The sequence below is a fragment of the Odocoileus virginianus genome, chromosome 25 (genome assembly GCF_023699985.2).
Source record: "Odocoileus virginianus isolate 20LAN1187 ecotype Illinois chromosome 25, Ovbor_1.2, whole genome shotgun sequence".
Lineage (NCBI taxonomy): Eukaryota > Metazoa > Chordata > Mammalia > Artiodactyla > Cervidae > Odocoileus > Odocoileus virginianus.
This window is the reverse complement of record NC_069698.1, coordinates 12990525-13004287: the sequence shown is the minus strand read 5'-3', so window position 1 is coordinate 13004287 and position 13763 is coordinate 12990525. Positions and strand designations below refer to the sequence as shown.

General features: G+C 35.4%; 1 non-coding gene across 1 annotated transcript; it reads right to left on the bottom strand.

Moving 5' to 3' along the window:
- Positions 1 to 10096: 10096 nt before the first annotated feature.
- Positions 10097 to 10260, bottom strand: LOC139031128 (U1 spliceosomal RNA). The gene has a single exon (XR_011483540.1). It is a non-coding gene; the product is annotated as a U1 spliceosomal RNA (small nuclear RNA).
- Between the last annotated feature and the right edge of the window lie 3503 nt (positions 10261 to 13763).

Below are 13763 nucleotides of genomic sequence, written 5' to 3'. Positions count from 1 at the left end.
GTTACTTGGCTTAACTTCACCTTTAATGTTGGGACATTGAACAAATCATTTTAATCTTTCATATCTAAATGTCATTGGTAATATCCATGTCCATAGCATCCTTAAGTTTATTTTAAGACTAACAAATACAAGTGAAAAGTTTCCTTAAATAATAAAAAGTTATGTAAAATGATGGTTTCTATCATTAATTATTGCATGTTACATAAAAATTTCCAAACTAGATTATGAAATGACTCTTAATCATTTTTATTTAACAAATATTAGAGTCTATCTTACTTCTGTATCATCCCTTTTATTTTTCCATTTTAACACTGAAGAAAATATACTGTCGCACTTTTAAATACTTTAAGTGGATATGCTGTGTGCCTTGTAAAAATCTTAGCATATTTTATATTCATAAGGTACCAGCGATGGAAGGAATATAGGCATAATTTTACAGATAGCATAACTCTGATAGAAAAAATTATAAATGTAATTAGTTGGTATATCACTATGAAAAGTTGCCAGTAAAGCTCGCCATTAAAGCCTCTGAATAAGAAGTTGTCTGATAACTTATAATTAATTTAAAAATTAAAGCATACACAGTCACAAACACACATTTAGTCCATTTGGGTCATGTAGAAAGATAAAAACTAACCTGACATTCCTGGGAGTCCCACAGTTCGTCCTCTCTAACAAGCCAAAATCACCTCAGAGTGAGCACAACACTCAGTAAGGACAGTCTTAAAGGAAGCTATGTGCGTGACTGAAAGGAGACATAAGTTACTAGGGGTCACAGTTAATTTTTAAATAGACACAGAAATACACAGTATGATGGGAAGCTGAGTAAAAGAAATCTTCCTCTGATTCATCTTGACTCCTCAAATCATTTTCTATTCCCCCAAGAGATATCAGAAGTGAGAAATGACTTATCGAATGCACATGCCACGGAGAAAAGTGAGGCTCAGTTTTCCTGCACAGCTCATTCACAAAAGTCAAGCAATAGTAAAAGAATTACAAGTTTGTTTCTCAAAGAGCCCCTGATGGAGCCTGCTATCAAGATGATGCCTCCACCGTGACAGAGAGCAATGCCATCCAGAGGAAAAGGAGAAGGATAATCCTACCTACTGGAATATTTGTAAATGGTACTGGATTCAATTGCTTTCCACAGAGCTTGTAGGTTGGACTATCCCTTGCAAATGCCTGTTCTTATTTTCCGTTCTTTTCTTTGAGTCAACATTCTTTGCTTTTATCGATGCTGTGAGTAAGCAGTTACTACTAGACTTTACATGTCAGCAGACAGAAAAAACTACTCCACTTTGACTTTTCCTTGCAGATGAGTGCCTCTTGTCTCTTATTTTTGTCGGTTTCTTAACAGCTACATTTGCAAAATGTATCCGATAAGTGGAAATTTCATCCTCAGATTGATTAAACTTCAACATTAAAACTTTAAATATCTGATGTGTCAAACTATTAGCAAAGTGAAAGTTCTTATGACAAGTTGAAACACCATAGTATATGAACTCACCTAAAATGTTCATTTATTAATCTAAAAGTGGAAGGAGATATTCTGTTACTTGACAAGCATTATTAACCTAAAAAGTTCTTGGTTGATGTATGTGAGTATCAAATTTCTAAGATCCAATGGCAGTATAAAATTACAGTGGAAACTTTTCTGAGTTGGACATATGTAATTAAGTTGAATGGTCATTGTTTTAGGCAAGTAGCCCATTTGAAGGATTTATATGATACAATGTTCATATTATTTTTGCAATGCTCTGCAGACCAAGTAAAGATATCATCACAGGCAGATTCTTTACCAGCTGAGCCACAAGAGAAGCCCAAGAATACTGGAGTGGGTAGCCTATCCTTTCTCCAGTGGATCTTCCTGACCCAGGAATCGAACCAGGGTCTCCTTCATTGCAGGAGGATTCTTTACCAACTAAGCTATCAGCGAAACCCTAAGATATCATCAACCTGACATTATTCAGTGATTTTTTTTCCTTTTCTAATTAAGAGGATTTAATAATTCGCTAGTTTACTATTCACTCCCATATTAACAAGAGTTAGGCTTCCTCTATGAGTACTTCATGTTTGTCAATATTGATGGAAAATTTAGCATTTTTATCTGCTAGCCTCTATCAACAGAGTCGGACATGACTGATGCGACTTAGCATGCATGCATGCACTGGAGAAGGAAATGGCAACCCACTCCAGTGTTCTTGCCTGGAGAATCCCAGGGACGGGGGAGCCTGGTGGGCTGCCGTCTATGGGGTCGTACAGAGTCGGACACGACTGAAGTGACTTAGCAGCAGCAGCAGCAGCCTCTATCAATTATGATTAGAAAGATTTTATTTCCTTATTACTATTAGTTTAAATGAAATAGAAAAGGAACTTTTTGCTAGAATACTTTATATTTGTAGAAGCTATAGATATTCTTGTGATGTTCTTAGATCAAATAAAATTTTTTATAAATAATTGTGTAAGTAAAGACTATTTTTAATTTTTTTAAAAAAGTTTCTGTGGCAGAGTCTTTAGCAGACACCTCTGCTTTTTTCCCATATAGACAGTGTGTAAGAACTGTCTGTTGTGAAATGTTCACAAATTCTTAAATCTGAAAATTCCAATATAGCACATAAAATGCTCCATACAAATTTTGTAAAGTTTAACCTCTTCAGAGATACTGTATGATGTGTAGAGAATAAAGCAAAATTGAGATCTCAATTCTAAGTGTTTAGCCTGACCTGCTAATTAAGTCATTACTCATCCCATCATAGGTCAGTGGTTTACATTTATACTTTTATGCCTAGAGCAGTGGAGTTTCTTGGAAAATAGTCAATCTCAAACATCAAACTGTGAGTGCAAAGTGTCTGTTGTACACAATGCATTATGACAGCCAAAAATTTGTTATTCTAACTGATGGGCTTCTTATAATTTTGCAGGCGTACTGCAGTCATCCACTCACAAAACCTCTCTCTCTCCCCCCCTCCCCTTAACCCCACATCTCCATCTCTCTCTGTCTGTCTCACACACACATGCAAACACACAAACACATGATGTACAAATACAGCTGATAAATACCCACTGACTTTTGTTGCTAATATTCAGTCTAAAGTACTTGATAGAATGCAAGAGAAGGAAAAATAAGGCAAAGAAAAAATACAGTAAATATAAAATACAAAAGAAAATGTCATATGTAAAAATAAACATATCAACTAATACAATACAATAACACAATATTATATTATAATAACACAATTTGTATTGTAATAATACAATAAAAACATAAATGGATTAAAATTTCCTACTAAAATTGAACCAGTAACTCATTCTCACAGTCATCTAATATATATGTGGCACTACTAGACTCTGTAGAATGTGAAGAGATAGAGGTAAAATTTATTTCCTCATGGAGTTTACAAGCCTCTAGCTATTTTTTAAATCAAAGAATAAACTATTGCCACCCAACAGGAACTTGATATATGCAGAGAAAATGACAAGTCAAATCACTTTATTCAATCTTTCCCAATGTTTAGGGGAAAACCCGTATTTGTCAACACACAAGTTTCTTCATGTAACTGCCATTTATATATGTTTATTTCCTAAATATTATCCATATTTTCCTTAAAGAAATGTATATCCCCATCACTGGCATCCCCCAATGAAGATACTTTTATTGATCTTAAGGATTTTTAGGTATAAAAGATTGTTTTAAACATAAGAACACCTCTGGTTTAAATTTATTTTCAAACAAATTTAAAAGGATGTGTAAAGTAGATAAATCTACTCTAACCTTGCCCAAAGACTGTGATTTAATGAGATGCCCTCTCCCTTACCCTCTGTTTAGACCAAAAACAAAACCGACAACTCAGGTGGAGAAGTGGTAAATGAGAAACGAAACTTCCCCCGTGGTTTCATGTTTAAAGCAAAAAAAAAAAAAAAACAAAAAAAAACAGGTTTAGAGGAGCTGAAGGTAGATGGAAATGGCAACTCTATTTCTAGTTAAAAAGATGTTCATGCAATGCAGATCTGACTTGTATGCATTAATAAAAAATGGTTTTAAATTAGTAAAGAATTGAAAAATTAAGTCAGTGCAGAATTGCATAACTTACACAAACTTTAGGATTTTAAATTACAATAGTTTCACTTACATAACTCAAAATACTGCCAGTAAACTTATGAAAATACTTAGCATGCTAACCAAAGATGATCAAATTAAAATAAAAAATCTAATTTTACCTATTAAGTTAGCAAATATTTAAACATTAAATACTGAGGCTTACCAGAATTAGAGGTGTGGGGTGTGGGCAAGACTTCTTGGATTATTGATTGAGTATAACTTGATTAAGCTTTCTACAGGATATTTATAAAATCTATGAAAAGAAATTCCACTTCTAGGATTTTACCACGCAACGTAATTATGGCAACATGCAAAGATATACACTCATGCATTTTTATTGCAGCACTGTTTGCAAAATAGACTTGTACATATTAAGAGCTTGATAAATAATAGCTGAGAAATAACTCCATCTTAGATTACAGGTGAAGAAAACAGAATTCAAAGAAATCAAGTTTCACATCATTCTTAATAAACTGAATAAAAAATGAAACCTGATTTCAGTCAAACTGAAACCTATGCAATTCCAAAGCTCATGCTTTTTCCATGATGCCATATTTTTTTCCTCTGATCCCCTTACTCTTTAATAGACTCTGTTAACAACCTTCACTTGTTTATTATTTTTTCCAATGCAAATCTCTCAAATCACCAAACCCTTTGCCTGTTCTTGACTAACATTGCCTGAGGGAGAAGGAAGTCCATTTTACTGAAAAAAAATTTTTTTTCAAAAGAAAAACATTTTCTTGTAACATGTTTCCCATGATCTCTTAATTATGACCTTTCAGAAACAGCATCTTCCATCCAACAGTCACTAAAAATTCTTATCTAGAAAAACAGATACATGCTGCATGTAAGAAATGGACAATTATCTATTTTACTCCCCCTCTCACCCAACCCCACACCAAAGGATAGTAGCATTATGACAGAGGCTTTCACAGGAAAACACTTATTTAAATAGTGAATACCTACTAAGTAAGAATCATAGTCTCATTTTCTTCATCCCTCAAAAGTTTCTAGTCCCAGATTTCTGAGAATATACCCAGAGCAAGAAGAAAAAGTAAATCTAATGCCAAAGCTCATGTTATAGACAGTGTGGGCAATAGCAGCCTAAACTGGTCCAGAAATTGAAGTTTCACCGTCTTTCTTATTAGTGCTATTCATTGCGCCCAGAAGCTGCCCTGATCCGTGTGCAGAAGACTTTCAGTAGCTCCTGTCTTTCAGGAAATTTGTCTACACTTTTCAGAAGGCGCATTTGTATAAATGGCTTCCGATCTCAGTAGGGACTCTCCAATGTAGTTCTGAGAAACATGGAAGTTTCTCAGATTAGGAACATTATTGTTGTTGTTCAGTCGCTAAGTCATGTCTGACTCTGCAACCCCATGAACTGTAGCACGCCAGTCTTCTTGGTCCTTCACTATCTCCCAGAATTTGTTCAAACTCATGTCCGTTGAATAGGTGATGTCATCCAACCATCTCATCTTCTGTCACCCCCTTCTCCTCCTGCCCTCAATCTTTCCCAGCATCAGGATCTTTTCCAATGAGTCAGCTCTTCACAACAGGAGGCCGAAGAATTAGAGTTTTAGCCTCAGCATCAATCCTTTCAATGAATATTCAGGGCTGGTTTCCTTTAGGATTGACTGGTTTGATCTCTTTGTCCAAGGGACTCTCAAGAGTTTTCTCCAGCACCACAATTCGAAAGCATCAATTCTTCAGTGCTCAGCCTTCTTGTAAACATTGTAAACTTATAAACATTATAAACTACCCCAAACATAAGGTAAAAATTTGATTTAAATTTATGTTAAATTAGAAATAATATTTACCATGCAGCATTTTTAGTAAGGGGAATTAAGAATGTTACAAAGTAAAATGATAATAAGGTTAATAATTACTGGCCCACAATTAAGGAAAAGGAAAATATAATTTTTAAGCATAAGAGAGCATGGTACTCAAGTATTAAACCTGCTATTTATTTTTAACAGCAAAGAATAATTACTTCAGCTTGCTTTATTTAGGGAATATATTAAAATGTTAATAATGGGTTTTTTTATATAGTAGAACCAAGGACAGATTCACTTTTAATTTTAATTTAATTTTCTTTACATTTTATGAATATTCTACATTTCCTATAATGAATATGTATTTTCTTTTTTAAACTTTAATATAAAAGATGCTGGAATAAAATGTCACATGTGGCATAAAATACACATTAATATTTCAATACAACTTTGCATCTTCCTCTAAAGTCAAAAATAGGGATTTTTTAAATGTCATGTTCAATTTTAAATTCCATATACATAACTTTGGGATGATTTAACTTTGGACAAATTCTTACCAAATTAAAGCTCAGCCAAGTCATATTTGTTCTCATATCAAATGCAGCAAGTAATTATTTGGGTCAAAGATTCCAATTTCCTTTTCTAAATTGACTTGCCCATTAAGTTAAATGTCAGCCTAGTTTGAGTATGTAGGTGCAGTTTTTACATTATTTTTTAAGTATTTTAACTTTTCGATTAAGTGTAAATTAGAACTGGTTCAATAGAATGATAGTTGACTATAGGTCTTACCAATTAATTTCAAATGCTCTCTTTCAGAACATTTGCAAATAATATGATATTTTTGGAAATAGTGCAGATATTTCCAAGTGAAAACTTTCTGAAATACAAGTAATGAACTTTTTATTTGAGCAGTCATACAAGAATGAATGGTGACTTTTAGCATTTTTCTACTTCACTTGGATTTACCTACAAAGTATTGTAGCATCGTTGATGTCTGAATATTGTTTACTAAGCTATCAAGGAAGGAGAACCACTGGCCTAACATCAATTTTCCATTGTAACAATATAGCTCTGTTACCAAGAAAAATGCACAGGGAACTTGACGCATAATGAACATCTACAACTCTCATTTGGTACCAACGATCTATAAAGTGCTTCACATGAATTTACGCACTTAATTTAATCCGGTCCACCTTCCTCCCTTCCCCTTTTCTCATAGCAGTCAGACCCTCCATCTCAGTCCAGAGGTCTCCCCCTACCTTCTCTAGCTCCATCTCCAATAAATCTCTTGCCTATTCTTGTCTTGAGGTCTGCTTCTCTGCAAACTAGAGCTAACATAGAAAGAAAAAAATTTCTTTTTCCTGAAAGAATAAAATTTTCTGAAGGTTCAAGAATTCTTTGGGGAAGTGCTTTCCTTTCCAACATGTCAAAATAGAGCATGCTATACAATGAAATAACAAGCATTTTATGCATTTTCATACTTCATATATAAAATCATATATAAAGCAGAGAATTATAAAAGTGTGCCTCTGAGAAGTATCTTGATTATATGGCTTAAGGAAAGTCTTCAATGACACCTTAAGTAATAGGTAATAATTCTTGGTACTATAATGATAAGTAATATTGTAGCTATTATTGGAGTTTTCTTGTACCTTTCTCCCACTTCCCTGGAAAATTCAAATGAAGAATGCCTTAAAATAATGGCATAACTACAAAAATGTAGTGTAATATAGTTGGAAACATAAGGGCTTTAAAATCAGAAAATTTGAGTTAGTTAGAAACCATAACAGACCACTAGTAACATCAGTATGAACTTGGACAAGCTATTGACATTCTCTGCCTCAAGTTTTTACCTGTTAAATGAGGTTCCATGGAGTTGCTGAGATAAGTCACACAAATAATGTCTACTTTGTTTTTATATTATTTATTGATCCTACATGCATGAACATAAAAACATATATTTTAACAAATTTTAATTTTAGTAATTTAATGGTGAGGACTTAAAATGTATCAAGTTGTTGAAGTATATATACACTTCATGTAACATTGTATATGAGTCATAATATATATATATATATATATATATATATATATATATATATACCTAAACAGGCAGACCCAAAAAACCAGTGTCCTCATTCACAGCTAATAAGTTTATTTTAGCTCTTGGGTAACAAATTTTATCAACTACACTTGAGAACTATTTTTATTTAAAGCATTATAATGCATTTATTATTTAGTTCTTGCTAGTGCTATAACAGAAAATATTTTTAAAGCAAGAAGAGGATCAGACATAGATGTCTTTCCTTAGAAGTCTCTGTAAGTAAGGTTTTTCAGCTGGGTTAATTAACACAGTTTTGCATGTATATCTATAACTCTATCAGAAATTATATATAAAGAGGGAAGGAGGAACTTAAGGATTTACGAAGCCACGGTTTTGCTCCGAAGATAGAAGAAAGTGCTAGCTACAGGCAAGAAGTTCTCTCTTTGAAAGTCAAAGCCTTTATTGGCTTTGACATTTTTGATGAGTTAAAGTGCAGAAAAACCTACAAATATAGATCTGCAAATGTTTAAAATGCTTCATCAAAGATCAAAATATCACAAACATTTTATTTATGTCTCTGTGTAGAGAAAATAAGAAATATATTATTCTTTCCGCCTGCCTATAATTGTGGTGCTTACAACATTGCCCTCTGGGAAAAACAACTGTTTTGGAGCAGGGGGTGTGGTTGGCAGAGAGAGTGGGAGATAGGAGACAGCATCATAATTGTTGCTGATTTTCCATTTATTTTAGGGACAAGTTCCTCCTCTGTGGTTTTTTATATCTAAGATGACTAGCCAGCTGAGAACGTACGGTGATGGGGAGGCTTCTCAGGGAGAGTTAGAACAGACAGGTGAAGCCTAGGAGAAAAATTCACCTTCTCCAACTGCACGTCAGCTCCACCCTGTGAGGACACTGACCCAGGGGGAGAGGAGAATGACCTCAGAGTCACTACCCCCTCCATATCCTCCACTGTTGGATAAGTCCGCCATGATTGGCTTACTTCAGCCACTGAACCACCTTCACGTGAATGCATGACTTCCATCTTCAATTTTTCTTTAACCATTTCTGTTTTTGTGCCTCTCCATTTTCCATTAACATAAAAACAGCACTAACTTTTTAAACTGAATCAAAGATGCTTTAAATTCTATGATGGCTTTACAATTTGAAAAAGTTTCACACACATGATTTCATATAATCCCATAATAACGTTTTTTTTTTTTTCTCCTACCCTATGTTGCCACTCCGCTTTCCCACTCCCCACTGGTAACCACTGCTTTGTTCTTTCTATGGGTGAGTCTGCTTCTTTTGTGTTATTCACTAGTTTGTTATATTTTTTAGATCCATATATGCGATATATTATATTCTTTTTTCTCTGTCTGACATATTTCTCTAAGTGTAATGCCCTCCATGTCCATCCACATTGCTGCAAATGGAAAAATTTCATTTTTTTCTATGGCTGAATAGTATTCTACCACGTGTATGTGTGTATTCAATTGTATGTATGTGTATGCTGCTGCTAAGTCACTTCAGTCGTGTCCAACTCTGTGCAACCCCATAGACCGCATACATTTGAATCTTCTTTAATCCATTGATCTGTTGATGGACATTTAGGTTGCTTCCATATCTTGGCAATTTTAAACAATCCTGTTAAGAACATTGGGTTGCATGATCTTTTCGAATTAGTGTTTCTGTGTTTTTCAGATATGTACCCAGGAGTGGAATTGCTGGGTCATATGGTAGTGCTATTTTTAGTTTTTTGAGAAACCTCCATTATGGTTTCCATAGTGGCTACACCAATTTACATTCCCCCCAACAGTGTACAAGTGTTTCCTTTTCTCTACATCTTTTTTTTTTTTCCCTTCCATGCTTTTTTTTTTTTTAATTTTTATTAGTTGGAGGCTAATTACTTTACATCATTACAGTAGTATTTGTTATACATTGATATGAATTAGCCATGGATTTACATGTACTCCCCATCCTAGTTTTCTCTACATCTTGACAACGTTTCACATTTGTCTTCTTTTTGTTAATAGCCACTCTGAGAGATGTGCAGTGTCAGCTGATTGTGATTTTGATTTGCACTTCCCTGATGATTAGCAATCTTTTCAAGTGCCTGTTGGCCATCTGCATTTCCTCTTTGGAAAAGTATACGTCCACTTCTTTGGCCCATTTTTTTCCACTCAGGGGAATGCGTGAATGCAGTCCCCCTCTACCCCAAGTTATGCAGCCGAGCTCCCCACGTTTGGAGAAATCAGAGGGGTCAGCACATCAAGAGTGCAATGGGTAAGTCTCACCTGGGGCAAACCATCTTCGTGATCATGGTATCTCTCCTGCCAGGCAAGTATCCCATTTTTCAACTGTTTTTTTTTTTCTTTTTGTATGAGCTATTTATATATGATTAATATGTATTGGTCATATCATTTGCAAAGATTTTCTTCCATATCCCCTCCTATTAAGTAGATTGTCTTTTTGTTTTGTTTAATGGTCTCCTTTGCTGTGCAAAAACTTTGACTCTTAATTAGGTCCTATTTGTTTATTTTGCTTTTATTTCCTTTGCTTTAGGAGAAGGATCCAAAAAAACATATTGCTGTGATTTATGTCAAAGACATAAATCTGCCTATGTTTTCCTCAAGGAGTCTTAACATGTTTAAAAAAAATGAGTTTTTAATATGGTAAATGATTGTTTTTCCCCCTCGCTTTACTATAAAACACAGAGTGAGACACGATGAGAAAATCCTCATGGCCTTTAGAAATAATGTATTTGAAATTTTCAATGTCAAAATCTAGTTAAATTCAGATCCAAATTCAGTTCGACTTATTGTGCCAAATTTCAAATGGAAATGTGGTTCTCTGCATTTTAAAATGTATAACAACTGTTTATAATATTCTGTTTAATACAGACACATCACTGTGCATGAGAGAGTCAAAGGCTTATTGATGCAATATTTACAGAATACAACACAAACTTTTCTGTCAAAGGACTTGTAAAGTCATCTACCTCAACCCACTCATTTTTCAAATGAAGAAACTAAGTGTAGAGTCTTGTTCAGAAGCAAAAGTCCTCTGTGTTTTTTAAAAAAATCATTAAGCTGGTACACATGGGTACTATTATAAATGTTGTTAAGATAGTGATACATTTCTGTTGCTGGCGGTAAGTAGCCACCCCTGAGTACTCACCTTTCACAGCTTCTGTCATCTTTCCCAGGAGCTCCTGGGCCCTTCAACATCAACCAACTAAAGAGTTAACCCTTTGTAAGCAGGAGGCCCTTGGGAGACAGGCTCCTCCTGAAGTGGCGCCCATGCAGATGCAGGCTGTTTAAACAACTGTGAGCATCCCCCCTGCCTGCAGTCAATGACCGAAACTTAAAATTCCCAGCTGCATCGGACACCTGCCAACTGAGCCAGCATCCATTCAGATGCTTTACCCCGACCCTCAGGCAGTCATTCGCTCCTTCCCACCCAGCTCCTGTGTTTGGATAACAGTTGAACCCACTCTCAGGCCCATAGAAAAGCCTTACTAGACTTCAGCTCCCCAGTTCCTTCCACACCTTGGCCACAGTCACCGCAGGGGAGCATGTGACCAGCAGACTGGGCTATTCAGAGTGCCGGGTCAGCACTGCTGTCTCCCCAGCTGGGCTGTGTGAAAACGTAGAACCACCTTATCAACAGCAAGGGGGCCAGTCAGAATAAAATTAATGTGGTTAACAGTTAAGAGAGAAGACAGAAAAACAAAGCAACCAACACAAAACAAAATTTTAAACGGAGTTTTCACTGGCATGGCTGAGCTCCTAGATCAATGAACCTTAGGTCCTCCTTACATCTGGACTTTTCAGCCACCCAAACTTCAAGCCGTTTGCTGTTTTCTCTTGTTTAAACCCGTTTGTGTTGAGTTTTATTTCAAACCTCAAAGGTCCTCCAGCAGTTTTGTGAGAATTCTCCAGTACAGCACTTTAGTTAAATATATCACAGAGTTACAAAACAGAATTTCCCAAAATGTGTTCCAAAGAACATGAACTGTAAGAGAAGTTAATAGTTATTAGGGTTCTGGAGAGAAACAGCTCAATAAAGTCTAGTAAAATAGACCTGAATCATCTCACAAAGAAGATTTGTGGTGTACTCAAAATATAACTTCTATTTTTTATTCTTATCTAATCTTTTTCTAATGTATTCATTACAGTAATTGTCCCCTGTCTGAAGACCTTGGGAGATTTATTGACTTTTCTACATATTTTGAGGGGAAGACTTTTAAATCTCAAATCACAACATTAATTCAGAAAACAAAATAACTTTATTCTTTTCTTCTCACCATTCACCTAATAACCAGTTCTTTGGGGGAAGCTGGGGTGGGGTAAGTTGCCAGATTTAATAGATAAAAATATGAGATGCCTAGTAATATTTGAAATTCAGATGAATGGCATATATTTTTTTAATATAAACATGTCCCAAATATTGCATGGGATATACTTATATTTATAATAAAAAGTGTTCATTGTATACCTGAAATTCGAATTTAACTGCAGATCTTGATTTTTTTTCAGGAATGGTAAGTAGAAGCAAGGAGTAAAGGTGAGGGGAGTTATCGTTCTTACTTTGCTGAATGGCTATATGTTCTTTGGGCGTGGGGGATGGTGAAGGTGACTCATATGGGCCAACATCTGGGTTCTTTAAACTTTCTTCATAGGGGAACCTCTCCAGCATCAATACTCAAGACTTGAGTGATACTCCTCATTCCCTCAGTATGTCCATGTCCCCTAGTCCATCAGGTGGGAGTTATAGATTTGTCCACACCAGATATAGATCTGGGGTTATGGCCCTACACAGACTGGCCTCCAAAGTGCAAAGCACTTGGAACAGTGCCTGACACAGAACATGTGCTCATAAACATCAGCTGTTATTAACAGTAGTAGTATCACCATTAGTAGCGGGTTAAGCAGTAGTACTAGGGTTGCCTAGGTGACAATTTAAAAATGGCAAACTGAGCTTTGATTACATTGAAACGTGTCATTTTGCAAATCCATGTGTTTCTGATTTTACTGGTCTGAAAAAGTAAATGTTTCCATTCATTTCAATATGGCTAAGTGAATCAAAATGCCTGTAGAGTCCTTAAATAATACTATCATTTTCGTATCCTCTTGTATTGAGTTGACCAAAACATTCATCTTGGTCTTTCCATAACGTCTTACAAAAAACTGAAATCCAACTTTTTGGCCAACCCAATATTTTAGCCATGTAAAACCTTTTTTGAAATGTAGACATTTTCACATAGTTAGAAGATATATAATTAGGAATTAGTTTGTATCTTTTATTTTTAAAGAAAGTGAGTTAAAGCGTTAGTCATTCAGTCATGTCCAACTCTTTGTGACCCCATGGACTGTAGCCCACCAGGCTCTTCTGGCCATGAGTTTCTCCAGGCAAGAATACGGGAGTGGGTAACCATTCCTTTCTCCAGGGGAATGTTCTCCACCCAGGGATCAAACCCACGTCTCCCACATAGCAGGCAGATACTTTACCATCTGAGTCACCAGGAAAGCCCCATTCTCCTTCAAAGAAAGGAGGGTGCTTAATCCAAAAGAAACAAATATTATTAGCAACTTTGGATAAGAATATAATAATTACAAAACACAACATTGTCTATCTTCTAACCAAATTTCCAGAAAAGTGCATTTTTGTTTTGTGATTTTTCAACTTTTCTAGCTCTACCTGAAGCCACAATCTTATGACTTGGAGTACAAGACAAGCACCCCACTGTCATTCATTTTTAAGCAACGTCTCATTTGCACATGCAATTCAGAAAGGGCAGAAAGAAAAACAGCAAGCCCCACCAGCATGTGCCTCAAGATCACTAATT